General features: G+C 49.3%; 1 pseudogene; it reads left to right on the plus strand.

Moving 5' to 3' along the window:
* The first annotated feature begins 2,744 nt into the window (after positions 1–2,744).
* On the plus strand, positions 2,745–4,056 carry LOC100138337 (developmental pluripotency-associated protein 2-like; annotated as a pseudogene).
* The last annotated feature ends 7,264 nt before the right edge of the window (positions 4,057–11,320 follow it).

An 11,320-nucleotide genomic window follows, 5' to 3' on the forward strand; every position in this document is an offset into this window, starting at 1 on the left:
ACGCTGCCTCTGAGTGCATGGAGCCAGCTGACTAGAGGCAGGAGAAACCTGACATAACTGCCTTGGCTGCAAGTCGGAATCATCAGTGAGGAAGGGGGACAGCAGACGACCCCCTCTGGCAGCCTCCAGGCTCTCACATTTAAAGTCACGAATGTGGTCACTATGAGAAGCATGAGACAGGCTTTGGGTGGTGTCCCATGCTGGGGGAGAGACCTCGGTGCTCCCCACATCAACAGGGGAGTCGGAGGCCTTCCTTCGAGCAGGTCACGTCTCTCCGAGTGCCCACTACCCTTACCCAACTACGAGTGGGGGTGGAGTGGGGCTGTAGGGTGGGAAGGGCCCAGAGTCCAATTTCAGTCAAAGCAAAGATCAATCATTGAAATATTAGACATTGCATCCTTATACAGGACAAAATGCTTGTCTGGATGAAGGCTGCTGCATAAATTTAAACTCTGTATCTTTAGGGAAAATCTTGGGAAATAAGCTCTCTTTTCAAGCAGTTCACTTCATTCATTCAACAGACTCGAATGACATTCAAGTGACATTCAACATGTCTTGAAGCCTCACCCTGGCCTGAGCACCATACTGTCAGCAGGGAGCCATGTTTGAGATGTGGGCAGATAATTAACAATGTGCAGCCAAGTGCCGTGACTGAACCACCCGCAGAGTTGTCGGGAGCCTGAGGGACTTGGCTCTTTGCTGGATGAGAGGTGGGGCACTGAGTCAGTGAAGGCTTTTCAGAGAAGGTAATGCCTGAACTGAGTGATAAAGAATGAGTAAGTATTTGGGGGTCGGGTGGGGGGTGATGAGAGCATTCTGGGCAGAGGAGGCAGCAAGAGCAGAGATCCTAAGGAAGGAAAACATCATGTGTGTGTGTCTGTGTGTGTATGAACTGTGTGGCTGGCATAGTAAACAAGATGGGGGCAGTGGTACAAGGATGAAGGAGGAGGGAGACAGGGCTGGATCAGGGAGGCTGTATGTTCCTTGCTAAGGAGCTGTATTTTACTTTATTAGGGATGGAGGTATGCAAAGGCAAGTGAGTGAAATGCCACATGTATTGTTTGGGTCTCTTTTAGTCCCATATTACAGAAACCCAGTTCCAATCAGCTTGAGCACAAAAAGATGTGATGGCCTTTCAAAAGTGAAATGTCTTGGGGATAGTTCTGCCTTCAGGCAGAGTTGGATCCAGGTGCTCAGACAATGTTGACAAGAACCGGCCTCCTGCTGAAACCTCCTGCTGAGTCTTATGGCTACTTTATAATTAAAATAATATTTGGGTTTCTGTTCTTTTTTGAAAAAATTTATTTATTTATTTTTGGCTGTGCTGGGTCATTGCTGCCAGGACTTTCTTCTAGCTGTGCTACGCAGGGGCTACTTACTCTCTAGTTGCTGTGCACAGGCTTCTCATCGCTGTGGCTTCTCTTACTGTGGAACACCTGCTCTAGGGCACCCAGGCTTCACTAGTTGCGACTCCTGGGATCTGGAGTACAGGCTTGGTTGTTGTGGCACATGGGCTTAGTCACTTCTCAGCATGTGGGATCTTCCTGGATCGGAGATCAAATCGATGTCTCCTGCATGGGCAGGCAGATTCTTTACCACTGAGCCACCAGGGTAGCCCCAGGTTTCTGTTTTTGATCTTCCTACTCCTCTTTGTCCTAGCCCAAATCTGTTTGCAGAATTCGTTTGCCGAATCAATAAAAAGTAGTGAATATCAGGTGCTGTGAGCCACAGCTTTCCAATAAGCATCACAGTTGATGTGATGATCTAGGTTATCTTCCAGGTCAAGATGACCTGTGCACATTACGTTGGCTTCACAGACCGTGGGTTCAAAGACACACATACCACAGATGATTCAGAAGATTAACCCCAGCGCCTGTTCCCCTTGAGAAATCTCTAACTCAGAGACCAAGTTGGAGTGGATCTGAGACTTGTTTCCTATCCCCTTGCTTGGAGACCTGCAACAAAATCCTTGCTTTGTTGCAAACTCCCACTCTGAGTTTGCCTTTCTTTGCATTGGGCACAAGAGCCCTTTGCTTAGATGCAGTGCTTTGTCTCTGTTTTCCTCTGGGTGGGTGTTTTTCCCAGATGGGCACTCCTTCCATGGTGGCAAAGATGGCTGCCAGTAACCCCAGCATCCCATTTTGCTGACTCAGCAAGCCAAGCAGAGAGCACCTTGCTCCAGAAGATGTCCTGTGACTGCTCTCATTGGCTGGGATTGAGTCACAAGCCCATCCCTGAGCCAATCAGGGTGACTGATTGGCCAGACTTGGATCATGTGCCTGCCCCTGCACACAGTGGGTAGGGCATTCAAGTGGATTGAAGGGAAGGCTGGGATGGCTTCCCCAAAGTAAAATGTGGGTGCTATGGTCAGCAGAAGGGGAAATGGTGTTCTGGGCAGCTAAAAACAACAGATGTCTAGTTCCTTATTGTGTGACTCCATTTATATGAAATGTCTAGAGGAGGTAAATCCAGAGACTGAAGGTGGATTGGTGGTGGCCAGGGGCTGGGTAGAGACTGAACAGGAGTGATGGTGGTTTAACGGGTAGGGGGTTTCCTTTTGGCATGATAAAAATGTTTTAGAACCAAATAGAGGTGGCGTTTGCACAACACTGTGAATGTACTACTAAATGCCATTGAGATGTTAACCACTTTACAGTGGTTAATTTATTATTATTATTATTTTGCCATGGATTGAACCCTGTGCCCCTGCAGTGGGAGTATAGAGTCTTAACCACTGCACTGCCAGGGAAGTCCCAACAAAGGTTAATTTTATGGTATGTGAATCTGGTTGGATAGCATCACTGATTCAATAGAAACGAACTTGGGCAAACTCCAGGAGATGGTGAGGGACAGGGAGGCCTCACGTGCTGCAGTCCATGGGATCGAAAAGAGCTGGACATGACTTAGCGATGAACAACAACAACAAATGTGAATCCTACCTTGGTAAAGAATTAAAAAACAAAACAGAAAAATGGCACACCCATATTATGAGAATTCCTTTGAAGAGGCATTAGATAAAGGAAAAGTGATTCTTACATTGGTTCCAGTTAATGAGAGAACTGGAACCAAGTGTTTCTTCAACTTCAGAAATCAATGTGGATCTGCCGAATACAAGTGATCAAGTTCATCCTCCTTAAACAAATGAACAGTTTGAAGCTTGCCCCAAATCTAGTTGCAGTAAACCAGTTTCTCCTTGCAGACCATGATGCCTCCAATTGATAAGATTCATCAGGACACTTTGCAGAACTGGTGCCAACAACTTAATTTGAGTACCAGTGGCCAGAAAATAGAGATTTATCTGAGACTCCAGAAACTTGCTTATCTTGAAAAAGATGAGTCATTTTTTATTTTAAATTCCGGAGTCATCTCAGGAAGCCAGATTGCAGTCATGTTGAAGGAAACACAAGATGGTGACCAAGAACGCAAGCTTTCAGAAAAGTAGGATGAGTGAGAGCAAGGAAGGAACTAATATGGTTGAAGCGCTAACTTCAGCTCAGGAAGCCATGTTGGCAGCATGGACAAGAATTGCTGAGCGGCTTCCCTGATGGTCCAGCAGTTAAGACTGCACTTCCAGTGCAGGGGCCACCGGTTTATTCCTAGTTGGGGAACTAAGATTCCACATGCCCATGGCCTGGCCAAAATAAATACATAAAAAGATGTGTTTTTTTTTTTTTTTTTTAAAGAATTGCTGCAAGCCATTCAACCTACGGCTGTGAGTTCCCAGCCCCTTCCTATCTCTGTTTAGCCCGTTCTGCCACAAGGTCCAGGCGTCCAGTAGTGTGTGGTCAGTGGCAGACTGTTCCCAGCAGACATAGAAGGTTGGGTTCGCCTGCAGTTCCATGCAGGTCAGGCCTGAGTCCCTGACACTCCCAGGAGATGTTCTCTCTCTTCCTGCTACCTGCCTGCACTTTCCCATCCTCAGACCTAGAAGATAATATGGTATGCCCTGAATGTGCTAAAAGAAATAAGAAAATTATGGAAAGATTAATTGCAATGGGGAAGAAGAAGAAACTTGGTTTGGACACACAATCAATACTTTTTTTATTAAAAAATTAATAATTTAATAATTTTGGTTGTGCTGGGTCTTCTTTGCTGCTCTCGGGCTTTCTCTAGTTACTGTGAGCGGGGGCTACTCTTCTTTGTGGTGCACAGGCTTCTCATTTTGATGGCTTTTCCTGCTGAGGAGCACAGGCTCTAGGTGCATGGGCTTCAGCAGCTGCAGCAGGTGGGCTCAGTAGTTGTGGCATTCAAGCTTAGTTGCTCTGCTGAACAGGGAATTTCCCAGATCAGGGATCAAACCTATGTTCCCTGCATTGGCAGGTGGATTCTTATCCACTGCACAACCAAGGGAGTCCCATCACTGCTTTTAGATGGTTCATATCAGGAATTCCCTGGTGGTCCAGTGGTTAGGACTCAGTGCTTAACTATTCAGCCAAAGAGGGAGGGGGAAAAAAGGAATATATATGGTCAGTGTCTTAATACAAAATAAATGGTAATCAGAGGGGAATGGGTGAGGAATGGGTGAGATGGGAGAAGGGGGGTAATTGTACAGTAATAATGGTAACTAGACTATTCTGCTTTATTGACTATGCCAAAGCCTTTGACTGTGTGGATCACAATAAATTATGGAAAATTCTGAAAGAGATGGGAATACCAGACCACCTGACCTGCCTCTTGAGAAACCTATATGCAGGTCAGGAAGCAACATTTAGAACTGGACACGGAACAGACTGGTTCCAAATAGGAAAAGGAGTACATTAAGGCTGTATATTGTCACCCTGCTTATTTAACTTATATGCAGAGTACACCATGAGAAACACTGGGCTGGAAGAAGCACAAGCTGGAATCAAGATTGCCAGGAGAAATATCAATAACCTCATGCAGATGACACCACCCTTATGGTAGAAAGTGAAGAGGAACTAAAAAGCCTCTTGATGAAAGTGAAAGAGGAGAGTGAAAAAGTTGGCATAAAGCTCAACATTCAGAAAACGAAGATCATGGCATCTGGTCCCATCACTTCATGGGAAATAGATGGGGAAACAGTGGAAACAGTGTCAGACTTTATTTTTTTGGGCTCCAAAATCACTGCAGATGATGACTGCAGCCATGAAATTAAAAGATGCTTCCTCCTTGGAAGAAAAGTTATGACCAACCTAGATAGCATATTCAAAAGCAGAGACATTACTTTGCCAAAAAAGGTCCATCTAGTCAAGGCTATGGTTTTTCCAGTGGTCATATATGGATGTGAGAGTTGGACTGTGAAGAAAGCTGAGTGCTGAAAAACTGATGCTTTTGAACTGTGGTGTTGGAGAAGACTCTTGAAAGTCCTTTGGACTGCAAGGAGATCTAACCAGTCCATTCTGAAGGAGATCAGCCCTGGGATTTCTTTGGAGGGAATGATGCTAAAGCTGAAACTCCAGTACTTTGACCACCTCATGCGAAGAGTTGACTCATTGGAAAAGACCCTGATGCTGGGAGGGACTGGGGGCAGGAGGAGAAGGGGACGACAGAGGATGAGATGGCTGGATGGCATCACTGATTCGATGGACGTGAATCTGAGTGAACTCTGGAGTTAGTGATGGACAGGGAGGCCTGGTGTGCTGCAATTCATGGGGTCGCAAAGAGTCGGACACGACTGAGTGACTGAACTGAACTGAGACTATCATGGTCTACTATTTTGCAGTGTACACAAATTACTATGCAGTACATCTGTAACATACTGTTATATACCCATTTCACCTCAGTTAGAAGAAGATTTGTTAGAAAAAAAGAAACCCAGAACGCCATAGATATCAACTCCCCAGGCATCCTGGGACACCTCTTTATTTCACAGGGCCGCCTGGATGGCATGAGTAGGAAGGCTTTTCCTTCCTTCTCTCTTCCGTTTTAAACCTCAGAGGGTTGGGGCTTGCAGTGGAGTTGAAGCTGGAGGTGATTTTGGGTGTGGCCACTGGCAGAGTCATTGCCCACCATCGCGGCATGAAGACCTAGATGCTTGGTCCAGAAGCTGAGCTCATGGCTTATCATGAGACCTGGTAAAGCGGGCTCCAGTGAGATGCCAAGGACGTTTTGTTCACTAGCTGTACCTGTTTTCCTCCCGGCTTTGGGTGGTGGACAGGAGCTGCACTCCACAGAGCTTAACGCTGCAGCTCCAGCTGGCCAGGAGGACTTGGAACGCCGGATTTCCGTCATCGCTTGGCACTGAGCATGCGCAGATTACGTCACTGCGAAAGGGCGGGTCTCGGGGAAAAGCTATTGGCGCTTGGAATTGTAAAGGGGAAAGAGGGTTTTGGCTCATTCTCTGGGCCTTTCCAGATCGTCGGTGCTAGGGTTTGGGCAGAGCCCAGAGCCGCCCTGGGGCTCTCCCAGAATGAGCTTGCATTTGCTTCTTCAGGAATGGGAGTTTGAATCCAAAAACTCCTCCTTGGGTTGCTGGGCACCAGTTGGCTGCGCCAGGGTGAGGCCCTCTGGTCCCCAGCAGGCCCAGCCCGCTGGACTCATCTGGCCTGGACTCTGGCTGAGCTGTGCTGCCTGTTCCTGCCTTGAGCTGGAGACACGGGCTGAACTTAACCCCGGAGTCTGATCTCAGTGATGCTTCAGGGCTTCTCAGGACATGATTCTGGACCACAGTCCACCTCCTGCACTCGTCACCTGGGGTTCAGGGTCCTGTTTTCAAAGACGACGCTGGTTCCCCTCCCCCACGAGCCGACTGGGTCAGAACCTCTGAGAGGGATTTTTTCCAGACTTCTTTCAGGGATTCATATACCAACTGAAGTGTCTAGAGGAGGGGACCATGTTTTGCTCCGGAAAGCTGAGGATTTCCTACTTGTTTTCCCTCCTGCCTGGGAGTGCAGGGTAGGAATTCTCCGAGATGTTGGGCTCCAGCAGAACCCTTAGAGTGGATCCCAGGACTGTGGGACCTGGGTTTGAATCCTGACTCCACCACTTTCCAGCTGGGGACCTCTGGACTAACTACTCACTTCCCTGCTTCCCAGTTTCTTCATCTCTAAAAAGGGGTCCCCCCGGGAATTCCTTGGTGGTCCGGTGGTGGTGGTGGTGGTTATTTAGTTGCTAAATTGTGTCTGACTCTTTGTGACCCCCGGACAGTAGCCCACCCGGCTCCTCTGTCCATGGGATTTCCCCACCAAGAATACTGGAGTGGGTTGCCATTACTTTCTCCAGGCGATCTTCCTGACCCAGGGCTCAAACTCATGTCTCCTGCATTGGCAGGCAGATTCTTTATCACTGAGCCACCAGTGGTTAGGACTTCTCATTCTCACTGCCAAGTGCCAGGGGTTCGATCTTTGGTCTGAACAACAACAACCATTATCACTGTGCTGTCTTTCGCAAGAGGGAGCAGAAGGAGAACCCGATCATCTCCCAGCGGTCAGCCTGTAGCCCTGGAGAGGACCAATCTGCCAAGAAGAGCATCCCAATGAGTCCAGGGGGCACCCGCCCTGCTGATGTATTGCCTCACTCCACGCCCTCCTGGCTTCCAGAGGCTGGAGCCCTGGGAGGCCCCTGGGAGGGAGTGGGAGCGAGGAGCAGGCTGGGCAGGGCAGCGGCCGACCCAGGGTGAAGAATGCAGGCCGCTGTGAGGAATCGTGGCACGTGGGCCAGCGGCTGCCTGCTGACACATCACACCCCAGAGGCAGGACAGCGGTGACCTCACGCTGGTGTCAAACGTTCGGGGCCCCTCCCAGCACTGCCGATGCCTCAGCGTTGCCCAGAGGGAGCCGTCCCCACCCCACCCTGCCCAGGTTTGTGTGCTCGTCACTCCCCTGCACACACAGCAGGACAAGCACACCACCTGAGCCAAGGCTTCAGTGGAGGTTTATAATTTGGATGCTCCGGGACGGGCGAGGCCAGCAGTTTCCACTTCCCCGAGGGCAGCCACATCGTAAATCCTGGAATACGCACCCGCACATCTGCCACAGCTGCTGGGGGAGGGTGTGATGGGCTTCACGGAGACTGTTCCCAGCGTTCCCAGGACTGGAGTCCCGGCCTCTCCTGCCTCCGTCTATACAAACAATGGCTCACAGTTGGGGAAACTGAGGCCCAGAGCTGCTAAGGATCTGCTATACACCTCCAAGTCAAAGCTTCTTGGCCACAGAGCTGGGACTGGAATGGAGAATTTATCTTGGACCAAGTTCTGGTCTATCTCCTGGGCCAGGGTTGTCATCTCCGCCACTGCTGCAAATCTCAGCTCCCCTGATCCTGGATCCAGGATGTTTCCCCCCGCCCCGAGTCAGGGTGCTGTGGTTCCTGGTTTCTAAAAACCCTCTTATTTTCTTGGCCCTCACCTTCTAACCTCTGAAAGCTCCTGACCTGTCTTCCTGTGGTCCTATCCTCCTGTGGTGGTGGTCTAGTCACTCAGTCGTGTCCAACTCTTTGTGACCACATGGAATGCAGCCTGCCCAGGCTCCTCTATCCATGGGATTCTCCAGGCAAGAATACTGGAGTGGGTTGCCATTTCCTCCTCCAGGGGATCTTCCCAACCTAGGGATTGAACCTGAATCTCCTGCCTTGACATGCGTTTTCTCTACCGCTGAGCCACCAGGAAAAATCCCATAGACAGAGAAGCCAGGGGGGCTACAGTCCAAGGAGTTGCAAAGAGTCAGACACAACTAAGTGACTAATCACACATGCACACCTTCTGGAGGTGAGTATATCTACCTTTAGCATTGATTTTAGCCTCATGAATGCCCTCTGTGTCCACCCCACCTTCAGAGAGAGTTTTCTTGAGACTCTGGCTTTGGGTTCTTAATGTTTCAACAGACAACACTGAGCAAGGATTTTTGAGAATCTACCAAGACTCAGGGATCTGTTCTCCACGCTAGATGGAGGCCAGGTGTCTGAGTATCCAGGGCATAGGCAGCCCCTAACCTGGCTCCATCCCCCACGCTTCCCTGTGGGCGAGCCAAATCCTCTCACGGGTTTTGACAAGCATCTGGAACAATGGGCAGGGCCACTTTGAGCTCCCCAAGGCTCCTGCTTATTTATTTTACCATCATAACTTGAAGCCAATATTTAAGCATTACCAAGGCAACAGCCCAAATCTCCCAGCCCTTGGCCCCTGTCCACCTCCACATGGTGGGGACACGGGCAGGAGGGGAGTAAGGAAAATGAGTCAACCATTCCCCCACCCCCCAACCACCTGGGAAAACAGTGACCCAAAAATCAGATCCCAGCTTCTCTCACGGGGTAATTGGTCTTTTCCATGGGTCTACGACTCAGTGTTTCTCACACAAGAGGAACAGAATCGAGCAAGACCTCTGTCCCTATATTTTATTTTGTTTTTGCAGTTATGGTTGGAGACGAGAGGTTTTTCAAACATTTTATTGAAGCTTAAGGTACACGAAGAAAGTGGACAAGTTGTAAGGGTACGATTTTTATGTTTGCAACCTGAACTCTCCCTTTCCCCAGCACCCCCATCAAAAGCAGCACCCCCAATTTTCCCTGTTCCCTCATCGCTATGCCTCAGGGTGACCAGGATCCTAGCTGCTCACAGCTTTGCCTGTTTTTCACCTAGAGGGAAGCATACACTGCGTTCCATCTTGGGTTGAAGCCAGTAGCATTTGTAGGTTCTGGGAGGTTTCCTTGGTCCTTTTCACTGGAAGGAAGAGCACAGAGGAGCAGAAAGCGCCTTCTCTGCTCCACAGGTCGTGCGGGTGTTCGGACAGGCTCAGAGCACATGTAGAGAGTGGGCCGGGGACTGGTTCTGCTTTCAGAAAAAAAGCCACAGCATCCTTTTCTCTTTTGCTGTGTGTCTCAGGTCCCCACCTGATGTGCATGATCAGAGAAAGGAGGGGGTCCTCGAAGTCATAACAAAGCCTGCCTGGGGGCTTTCCTGGTGGTCCAGTGGCTAGAAATCCACCTTCCAATGCAGAAGACTCAGGTTCCCCGTCAGGGAAGTAAGATCCCTCATGCCTTGGGGCATCTAAGCCCATGTGCTGCAACTAGAGAGCTCATGTACTGCAACTAAGACCTGACACAACCCCCTCCCCCCTGCCAAAAAAGGCCTGCCCAGGAGGTCTCCAGAGACCCCATTCCCAGAGTCCTCACTTCTCCTGGCAGGATGCCTGGGGCACCCACATCTTCTTTACTGGCCAGTACACCTTGTCACTGCAGGCCTGGCTCTGATGGCCCCTGTTTTTATGCCTGGTCGGGGAAGGACAAGGGTTTACCCCAATCTGTGTGTCCCAGTGGGGTTGGTGGGCCTGGGCTCCTGGCTGCCTGGTCAGCGCCCCCATGCATCCTCCCAGGGCTGCCACTGCATGGATTTCACTCTCTCCCAAGACTGAGGAGGAGTTCTTTCCTTGGCGCTTCACATCCCTTGGGCCAGTGAGTATCTGCAGGGAAGAATGTTTTGTTTTCCACATTTCCAAGCCATCACAGACTGCTGCCTTTGCGAAATACAATAACCTTGACACAGATGGGAAAAAGCAATGAAAGAAATAAAAGCTGTACAAAATACAAGCCCACATTTCTTTTCTTATTATTTTATTCCAGATATAATAGGACAAGCCCAAGAAGGGGTAAAAGGCATATAGACGTTTCTTAGTGCTTACTCTTAATTTCTATACTTACTCTGTGGAGTCTGTGATCTGCTCTTAGCTGACCAATACAGGTCTGAGGACCATACTTGGAGCAGCCTCACCTTAGACTGTGACTGGCCTCTATAGTCTGCATTTGCCTGTGATCCCCCTTCCTAGCTCCTTGCAGGGTTTGTTGTCTTCCTGTTTGTATGCATGTTGTTTTAGCAGAAATAAAAGCCAGAGAAACATTTACCCATCTACTTTAGGACTTTATGTGAGACCCTGAGGGCTTCCCAGGTGGTGCTAGTGGTGAAGAATTGCCAGCCAATGCAGGAAACATAAGAGATGCTGGTTGGAACCCTTGGTTGGGAAGATCCCCTGGAGGAGGGCATGCCAACTCACTCCGGTATTTTTGCCTGGAGAATTATATGGACAGAGGAGCCTGGTAGGTTACAGTCCATGGGGTCACAAAGAGATGAACACGACTGAAGCAACTTAGCACAGCACACACATGAGACCCTGAGCTCAGAAGCCTTGCTCTTTTCAGTTTCTTATCTTTGGGAATTGCACCTGGCTTCTTGTGACTTCTCTGTCTTAGATGTGCGACAAGTTTCCTTTGGAGGTAGGTTGGACTATTATACAGCTGACAAAAGGTGCCAATCCTGTCTCCTCCCTTCACCCGCTTCTACCCACTGCATCCCGGCATCATGGTGTCACTCTCCAGGAGATGCTGAGAACCTGGGAAGGGTTCCTGGAGGGTGTATGAGGCTCCTCTGCCCCCT

The sequence above is a fragment of the Bos taurus genome, chromosome 16, assembly GCF_002263795.3.
Source record: "Bos taurus isolate L1 Dominette 01449 registration number 42190680 breed Hereford chromosome 16, ARS-UCD2.0, whole genome shotgun sequence".
Taxonomy (NCBI): domain Eukaryota; kingdom Metazoa; phylum Chordata; class Mammalia; order Artiodactyla; family Bovidae; genus Bos; species Bos taurus.